The sequence below is a fragment of the Dromaius novaehollandiae genome, chromosome 27 (assembly GCF_036370855.1).
Source record: "Dromaius novaehollandiae isolate bDroNov1 chromosome 27, bDroNov1.hap1, whole genome shotgun sequence".
NCBI lineage: Eukaryota > Metazoa > Chordata > Aves > Casuariiformes > Dromaiidae > Dromaius > Dromaius novaehollandiae.
In genome coordinates, this window is record NC_088124.1 from 475386 (window position 1) to 484875 (window position 9490).

General features: G+C 54.0%; 1 long non-coding RNA gene across 1 annotated transcript; it reads left to right on the forward strand.

The window, feature by feature from the left end:
- Positions 1-517: 517 nt before the first annotated feature.
- LOC135323755 (uncharacterized) lies at positions 518-5912 on the forward strand. The gene is made up of 5 exons (XR_010385277.1): positions 518-778; positions 1634-1819; positions 2616-2705; positions 3507-3594; positions 4149-5912. It is a non-coding gene; the product is annotated as an uncharacterized LOC135323755 (long non-coding RNA).
- The last annotated feature ends 3578 nt before the right edge of the window (positions 5913-9490 follow it).

Consider the following 9490-nt stretch of genomic DNA (forward strand, 5'->3'; position numbering starts at 1 on the left):
TCCCATGTCCTCTTTGAGTTTTTCACAGACTTTGGCACCACTTGGAGACATTCCTGGTGGATTCACCTCCTTGCGCAGGAGGCAGTGGGATGTGGGCAGCGCCCCAAAACGCCCAGGCTGGCTCCCCTGCCTGCTGTGGAGCCAAACCTGGCAGGTCCCCTGAGGCCTGCGTGTCCTTGCAGCCCCTCCACTGTCACAGGGCCTCCCCTAGGCACGCGAAGCACTGCGAAAGGGCCCTTGCCCTGCACGGCCTCGCCCACACTGCTCCATGCCGCCGGTGGCCCCGCAGGGCGCGGGGAAGGGAGTGCTCCCCCCGCCCGGCCACCAGCCGGGCCCCGCCGCCGCGCGCCGGGACTGCAGCTCCCAGCATGCCGCGGGGCCCCGCGCATGCTCCCCACCGCCGCCGCGCGGAGGGACTACAGCTCCCAGCATGCCGCGGGGCCCCGCGCATGCTCCCCACCGCCGCGGCGCGGCGGGACTGCAGCTCCCAGCATGCCGCGGGGCCCCGCGCATGCTCCCCACCGCCGCGGCGCTTGGCCTGGCAGCGGCCGGGCGGTGGCGCAGGAAAGCGGCAAGGCAGCACTGCACAATTGTTCTGGTGGCACTGCTGGCTGGGAGACCGGCTGGGGCCGCCAGAGCTGGGTGCTGCTGGAGCGAGAGGTGCCAGCGGAGGGTCGCAGCTCCAGGAGGACTCTCGAAAGGAGCCATGGAGTACTATCTTGCTGCTGGCGCCCGAAATATAGATGGAGTGCTGAGCGCAAAGGAGAATAGGGGTGAGGTGCGTAGCGGGCGGATGGAGAGGGCTTAGCTTGGGAGGTGGCGGCCGTGCGGGCCTTCTCTGGGGCATCCAGTGTGTGTGGAGGAAACCAAGAGTGAGAGAAATAGGGTGAGGCCAGTGGAGGCGCTCAGGGAGTCCTGTCTGCCTGCCCATCCTGGATTCCAGCTCAGCAGGCAGGAGGGGTGGTGTGAAAGGACGTCAGGTTTGGTTTACAGGGTTTGGAGTTGCAGGGAAGGAGGTGACGTAGCAGAGAGCTGCTTTTGAATAGGCTGCTCTTTGCGCTCTCCCTGTTTGGAGTGTTCAAAGAGCATTTCTGGTAAGTGCTGCTGTTATGGAAAATTAGGCTCGCCAGCCACCGTAACAGGGTCCAACCCCAGGTTCCCGCTCAGGCAGAAGTCTGAAGCCAAATCAGAGTGAAATAAATTTTAGTGACACACATGCAGTAATTACATCTCGAGCTGGGTGCCTCTGAAGAGGGACCCCATTTGAACAAATCCCTGGGTAATTATACCCTTCCAGTCTAGTATCCACCCCATAGTTCTGAACCAATCATGGTATTAGAGTTCAGGGTCTTCCAGCTCCTGGCTGGTCCTTTCCGTAGTTTCCAGGTGTGTTCTTTACTTCTTATCTCGCTTCTGCATAGTTGTTGGTGGCTCTTTTACTCCCTTATCTTGTCCCTTGGAACCAGTCTTTGTGGTTACTTACTTCTGCGTAGCTGTCTGGCTCTTCTACTTCCTTATCTTGTCCTCCAGAATCAGTCTTGTGGTTCCTTTATTTCTTTCTTCTGTGTCCTGGGTTCAGATCCCTCTCCCTGCTGATGCTCATTCATGCTAAATTGCTTTTCTCTCTCTACAGCTGTGCAAGAAGGCTATTGAGATGGTGGCCTGAATGCCCATGAGCGTCTCTGTCTTTCTAGCTTGAGTGCAGAAGACAGCAGGTGTAGTAAGATGTACCGAGCTACTGGACATCCCGCTCGGGGTCAAAATCCCTTTGTTGCCTGGCTCCCACCCTGTCTTCTGCCAGACCAAGCTGGGGGAAAAGGTAAAAGCAGTAGAAAGGGGAAGGAAAAGTCCCTTCTTGTTCATCATCTCCCTGCCCACACACACTGAGAGACCTAGCAAAGAGATGGGAGATAACCACAAGACTGAAGCTGTAGGCCCTGGGCTTTTCCTCAGCTGAAGAGTCTCTCAAGCAGAGAACTCTTTCCTTTGGGTAAAATAGGGAGCTGAGCTAAGTGCTGAGCCAGGAATTACTCTAAAGCTCAGAGGCCTGAAAAAGCTACCCTATGGGCTGAGGAAGCTCAGAAGTGTCTTTGCGTCTTTCCTGATTCCTTCCTACCCTGCTCATGCTGTGGACGATACATTTAACACTTCACCAGCCATCCGGTTATTTTGCTTTGGGAGATCCACACTGTCACTTGCTGAGCACCGAGTACAACAGTCTGCACGACCTGCAGTCATGGGCCTACTACAAATGCAAAGATAACCTCCAGACACTAAAGAGAGGAGGTTACTTCACCAGCGATGGCAAAGTAGGTTGGACATCAGAGTGTTTTTCTCACTCTGCCCTCAGGCAGACCCGCTCTGGGAATTCCCACACCTGCTCTTCCAAGGCTGTGCCGTGCTCTTTGAGCACTGGCATAGCAGCTGGTGGGTGGCCTGGCAGCAGAGTGAGGAGCACTGCTCCCCCTGGGTGGGTGGGAGCAAAGGCCCCAGCTGCTGGGGAGGGCAGGGTGTGCAGGGGAGCAGCTCTTGCTGGGTTATTGCTGTTTCTGGGAAGGCAAGCCACATAGTTAGCGTGACAAGTCTTGGTGATTTCTCCCCTTGTCTCTCCACAGGTGGTTTGCACTCTGTGGGAGTTCAACGAATACAGGCAGTATCTGATGACACTCAAAATAGAGGCTGACAAAATGTGCCAGCGAGAACAAGTAAGTAAAGTGCAGTGTTCATAGGCCTGCTTCATGGTGCAGAGGGTTGGGGCTTCACTTATTTTATCTCAGCACGGCATGAACTGAAGAAGCAGCGAGGCCTGTGCTGGCAGGCCGGGCGTTCAGCTGTAGAAACGACTACCTGGTCCGAGCTGCGATAGTGCAGGATGCTAGGGATGGGGTGGGGTGGGGACAGGCAGGAAAGTCGTCCCTGAGTGCCCAGAGTGCCGAGGGAAGCCCTTCTCTTCTGCCCCGGGTGTATGGCTGAAGCGGAGCACTGCTCTGGGCCAGCGTGAAGCCTCAGCATGCAGCGGTGTGAGAGCATTTCGTGGCAAAGGCGAGCTAAAACCTGGTGTCAACTTTCAGAAGGTGCTTCGATGACTGCTGGCAAAATTAAAGGATGTCCCCGAACCGCCAGAGGGGATGGACATTTCTCACCTCTGAGAGTGGCTGCTGCGGGAGCAAAGAGAGAGTTTGAGAGATGCTGAGAGGGAGATGAGGCACAGGTCAGAGACAGGACAAGCAAGGCTTGCTGTAGGAGCGGGCCTGTGGCCTGTCAGCGAGGTGCTGGCTGGAGCCTTGTCTTCCAGGAAACACCACCAGATTCCTGCGTGACCAGATGCTAATTGTGCCTACAGTGGCGCAGTCTGTGTTTGGAGCCTGGCAGAGCCAGCTGGAAGCTGTTTGGGGCACTTGAGCCAAGAACTCTGGAGCAGGATGATGGCAGTGGCTAAGCAGAAAAAGCTCTGGGCAAGACAGCTCCAGGTGCTCTGTTTCAGCCATCTTCATTTGTCTTTAAAGGTTTCTTGCCATGACTGTGCAGAGGATGGAGAAGCTTGAGGCCCTTGAAGAAGAGAAACGCCTCCTCCAGCAGGCTGAGCGAGACCAGGTGTGCCGGGTACTCTTCGTGGGCTCTTGTGCTCACGGACTCCCATGCTTAGCATAAATCCATTAGCTGCACTAAGTATTCCCAGGGTCCCTGTTGCTGCTTTCTCGTGTGGTGAGCAGCCAAACATGGAGCATCCCTGAAGGCGATAGTGCCAGTGCTTAGCCATTCATGGGTTACTTTCCTGCTGCAGGAGATCAAAGATTAGCTTAGAGGAGAGCCTGCTGTTGCCCGATTCTCATTAGCGGAACACATTCAATGCTGCCTGGCTCCATCAGGTGGAATGGCCTCTCAGAAAGCACGACAACAGCTGGGTGCTCCAGGAACAAGGATTTTTTTTTTTTTCTTGGTCTCACAACTAGCATTCTTCACATCAGTACTGGGAGAGGTGCAAATGAGCCTGCAATAAGAGGCAGAGGTGTCGTGAGAGCAGGCAGCACCCATGATGGGAGAAGAGTCCAGAGCAAAGTGTCCAGCACAATAACACAACCTCCTCCATCTCCTCTATCCATTTTGTTTGCCATTCACTCATCAGTTCCTCCTGGTTTCTGATACAGAAGTCTTTACGTGAAGAGCTGCATAGTGAAATCCGGACTACGCTGATAGGGACTACAAGGACAGAAGCCCAGGAGCTGGAAGAGGTGGCTGAGAGCATGCTGGAGGAAGTGCTGGAGAGGGTGAAAGAGCTGGATTGGTTGGTCCATGTTTTAAGGAGGGCTCCACTGGCAATCAGTGGAAGGTTGCTTGCTAGTGCTAGAAGGGCAGAGCCTTCTGAGACGACATCTCCAGATCTCCAGGAGGAAATTGGACTGGTGGCTAGAGAGATTGTAGCAACCGTTACTGATGCCTTAGGGAAGCATTTGGTATGCAGTGCATCAGATGCCTGTGAGCCCAGGCTGTCGGCCGGGCAGAGGGAGCCGTACGTAGCCGCACGAGCCAGGTGAGCTGGCAAACTGGAAGAAAGCAGGCTGAGGGCAGCTGAATTACCAGGCTATAACAGCAACTTCTCTGGCTTCTCTTGACAAAATCGCCAAAGATGCTGTTGAGAGGGTTGGATCCACCTTGGAATCGTTTGTAGCTTTGCAATTTGAACATCACTTGCACTGTCAATTTGCTGAAATCCTGAAGCTGCCCCTTGAGACTATTTCTAAGAGACAACTGCAGGCATGCCGGACACCTTTCTCAACCCGAGCGATGAAGGAAGTAGAAGCATCATGTAGAGCATCCAAACAGCAGAAGCCACAAGGTTGCCCGTGTTGCAACCATTCCACAATGTTGCTGCCGTATCACGAGAGAGTAGCACGCTTGCAAGGCGTAGCATCCAAAATGCAATGTCCCAAGTTCAGCAAGTCCATTCAGAAGGAAATGTGTATGCTGCAATTGTTGTCCATGATGCTCTGGAAACCCTGAAGAAGCAGCAGCAGAAGTTAGAAAGAGAAATGAATGCAAAGGCAAGATCCTTCAAGGACACTTCAGAAGAAAGCACCATGGAGAGTGGGCTAGTGGAGTTGCTGTTAGATCAATGCGGTCAACCTCTGACTGCTGTTGCTTCAGGAGTGAATTGTGGGAGGCAGGTCGCAAAGCAGCCCAGCCCAAGAGATGGGGATGAGAGCTATCCGAGACTGGGCTTCCTAAGGCCAAGAGGAAAGAGAATTCCTGCTAGAAAATTAGAGAGGAGTGAGCCAAGAATGAAGCTCCCACCTATCTGCATCCCTGGAATGGTCATGCCTTCAGAGGCAGAAGCACACTTTGAAGAGGACCTGCCATGTAATTTCCTCCTGTCTGTTCTCCGAGGCTCTGAGCAAGATGCTCAGGGCCCACCAGAAGGCATTCAGAAGCCTCTGTGTTACCCCTCAGCACTCACATCGAGACCTTACACTCCTGTGTTGGAACCCCTACCTGAACCAAGGCCAGGAAGCCTGTGAGACACCTTCCTGTCCGTGGGCCAACAGTTTTCCAGAAAGCCAAGCCCTCCATTGGCTCCAAAGCTCCCTTCCTGTAGAGGATCCTGGAAGAGACGCATGCGTGTGAAGCTTGTGCCGTGCAAGCTGGAGCAATGGGCGTCAGGAGCGAGGGCATTAGCTGGGAGGCTGATGCTGAGAAGTCACAGTCAGCAGGAGAAGTGAGGGAGATGCTCGGACTCTTGAACAGTCAGTGGGGAAAAGAACATGCAGGGAGCACATCGCAGAGGACTGTGCTGCACACCACTCCTGCTGCCTTTCCCAGGCAGAACTCTCGGCACCCTGTGCTGCTCATGCCCCTGTCGCTCCCTGGCTCCCTCTCAGCCACTGGGGCTGCTACCGGTACCAGCTTGCATGTCAGCGGAGAACACGCCTCACTGTGTGGCACAGCCCCTCTGGCTGCCTGCCCAAGGGTCTTCCAACAGAGCTGCTGCCCACAGCCAGAGAGCCCCCAGGGAGGGCCTCCCCCCGGCCCCTCATCCCCACTGAGAGCTTGTCTGGCCTCCCAACTTCAGAGCCACCACCTCCTGCATAAGCGATGCGGACAGTCTGGCCACCTGCTCCGTCTTCCACCTGTTGTGGGCACCGCAGAGGTTTGGCCACAGTGGGGGCAGGGACACCGGCATCCTCTGGGGCTGGCGCCATGCCCAGCAGCTGTGGCCACCTAAGCGATATTTTCATGTGGCTCACAGACCTGGGGAGTTTCATCTGGCAAGGGATGTCAAGGAGAACAAGAAGGGCTTCTTTAAATACGTCGGTAACAAAAGGAAAAGTAGGGGGAAATGTGGGCCTGCTGCTGAATGGGGAAGGGGCCTTCAGGACAGAGAATACAGAAAAGGCCGAGGTACTGAATGCCTTCCTTGCTTCAGTCTTTAACATTATGCACAGGCCAAGAAACCAAAACAACAAAGCTGTGCAATGCAGACCTACACAGAAACAGTGTACAAGGACACCGGGGAAAAAGACATGACCCCTGATGTGATCATGCAGCCCTTGGCCTCATGCTAGTGCAGAGCTGACCCCACAACACAGCGCTACTGCTCTGTTAAGGTACTACTGACATGCCCCAGATGAGCACAGTGTCCCTGTGGAGATGGTGACCCCCACACTGTCCCTTCAGAGGCATCCCCTCATGACCCTTTAGGACTCACAGCTGGAAACAGAGATGAGATGATCCTGGCCTCTGCTCCTCCTGGCATCTCTCCTGCCCCACAGCCTCACTCTTCAGTGCCGTCCATAGCTCTAGCAGCAGTGTTTCTTCCAAACGCTCCCCTCTGGCCCCAGTCTCACCCAGGCCCTTTCTGCAGTTTCTCTCTTCCTCCCATCGCTAACTCCTCCCTCCATCCCTCTCTCTCTACACCTCTTTTTGCTGAAATCCCACAGAAAATTAATGGGGATGGGGGAGGGGGGGATGACTAGGACAGGAGATAGCACACACTCTCACCGCCCTCAGCTCTCCCTATGCCTCCTGAGGGAAAAGTTGACCAGGAAAACCTCAGGCAGAGAAGGCCCTGAGGGCCTCTGCCCTTTCCGTGGGGTTCAGTATACTGAATTATTAACAGATTTCGCCTTTCCATTTTTCATTTCTCTGCAGCAAAAAATAGTGCACTCAACTTTACACACTGCATTTATGAGGCATCATCTCCTCTCTGAAGTCTGGTTTCAAAGCTAGAAGTTGTGAATGAATACCTTCCTTTTGGAAAAGCTCTGAAGCAGGGAGTGTTTGAGGTAGATTAATGCATGGGAGAGGAAGAGCTGCAAGTCACTGAACACTCTCAGGGTGGGAGAAATCTTCACAGCCCTTGACACGGTAAGATCTCTGGCTGCAGGGAAATGCTACTGAGGCTCCTGGAGGGATTTTCTAAACCCATTCCATCCCATGAATGATAGGATTTTTAGCTTCTCTCTCCTGGCTTCTCAGTGGAGAGGAGGAGGAGTTGCTTCAGAGCAGGGATTCCCTGCCACAGCTTCTCAGGGACAGGACAGGCTGTTGCCTTCTCCCAGGGAAGCTGCAGGGGTGAGAAGCTGGGGTGTGCACCTGGGTCTGCCCACGGCTGTAGGTCAGAGCAGTGTCCCTGCAAACCAGCGTGCTGCATTTCTGGGGCAGTAACTCTGCCGCCTGTGAGGGTCAGCACTCAGCCTGCCTGGGGAGCTCCTCACAACGCTGCAGGGAGAAGCTTTGGGTGGGAGGAGTGACCTCTGTCAGGACAGGTTCCTTCTCCCATTGAGAGAGTGCTGCATGGGTCAGGGCTGCTCACAGCTCTAGCTCATGCACAGGACATTTCAGAGGGGACTTCTCAAAAGGAAGGTGAAGGCAGGGATTTCCTGAAAGAGAAGCCAATTTCTCGAGATGGTGCTTTAACTTTCCTGCCACCTGGCAAGGGGAAAATGGAAATGCAGCTGTCAGGCTTGGAGAACAGACTGAGACTCATTCACAGTTTCAATGAGCAGTCAGTGTGTATGCTAGGAACTTCTGAAGGTCCCTTCACCCATCCCTTAGTCTACAGACAGCACCAGCTTCCCCTTTGCTGGCCTCATCGGGGTTTATCTGACCCTGCTCCTTAGCACCTGCAAACGTGGGGATGTCCCTGGACAGTGCCCTGCTGCTGGGAGGTTTCTGCAGGGCAGAAGTGAGCTCAGTGAGGAAGGTGTCAGCATTGCAAGGACTGACCATGACTCGTTCAACTCCATCCTCCCATAACGTTTCTGTTGGCAGATGCCTCTTATTGCCTGCCCACCTCCACTACCTGGAGCTGCCCCTTGCTGGGAGCTGTTCCTCTGTCCGATATCTTTTCCTGGTCAGTGCTCACAGAGCCCATCCCGCCCTCTGTGTGCTCATTGCTGCCCTACAGAAACCTCCCACAGGCAGGGCACTGTCCAGGGGCATCTCTGTGCTTGCAGGTCCTAAGGATCAGGTCAGACAAACCCTCCTGAGGCCCGAGAAGGTGATGCTGGCATCAGTCTGTAGGCTGAGGTGGGGATGAAGGGACTTGCTGAAGTTTCTGCCAGATCTTTTGGGAGTGTTCAGCTGCAGTTAAGACACTGGTCCTGTGTGTCCTGCACTGTGTTGTCTTTATGGCAGTGAGAAGAGCCAATCCCCTTCCAACCTGTGAGGCTCCTGGCAATGCATTTCATCAGGTTGGGGAATGAGCTGGCACTCTCTTAAGGAGACTCCACCTCTATGATCCTTGCTTGACTGTTTCTCTGGGCTGTCCTGTCAAGCTGCAAGCTGCCCTCCAGAAAAGCACAGCTTCCCTGAAGCATTTCTGTGATGTCTGAGAGTTCTTGGTCTGGTCCTGTGAGTCATAAACCTTGTCACACTCCTCATCACTCTCTCCATCTCTGGGCTGAGAGAGACGACCTTGGAAATCTTCCCTTTCAAACTGAAGTCCTCCAGTCTCAGCGCAGTCCAGTATTTTCTGAGAGGAACTTGTAAGTGTGAGTGTACTTTAGCTATGAGGTGCAAGTGTGGGACAGTGAGGGGCAAGACTCATTAACAGACCAGATCCCATGACCCTGTACAAAGTCACAGGGAGCCCTTTTTTTCCTCTTGGGATGCACAAATGCTCATGCTGAGAGCAAATGAAATGCCAGAGAATTGAACCCTGTCAAAGAGTGCTCCCACGATGAGAAGGAGGCATCTAAAATATATATATATATATATGCCGTCAGACTCCTCCACTGAAGATCGTTTTCTAGAGAAAATGGGTAAAGTAGAAGGTAAAGAAGGTACGAAGGTAAAGCAGAAAGGAAACGTGGGGGGTTCTATGAGAAACAGAATGAGTTGGGCTCACAGAAGCCTGATCTAACTTGTCACTGTCTTTTCCTCCTTGGACAGTCTCTCAAGTCCAGAGGAAGCAAATGTCCAACAGCAGCTCCTTCAATGAGTTCCTCCTCCTGGCCTTCGCGGACATGCGGGAGCTGCAGCTCTTGCACTT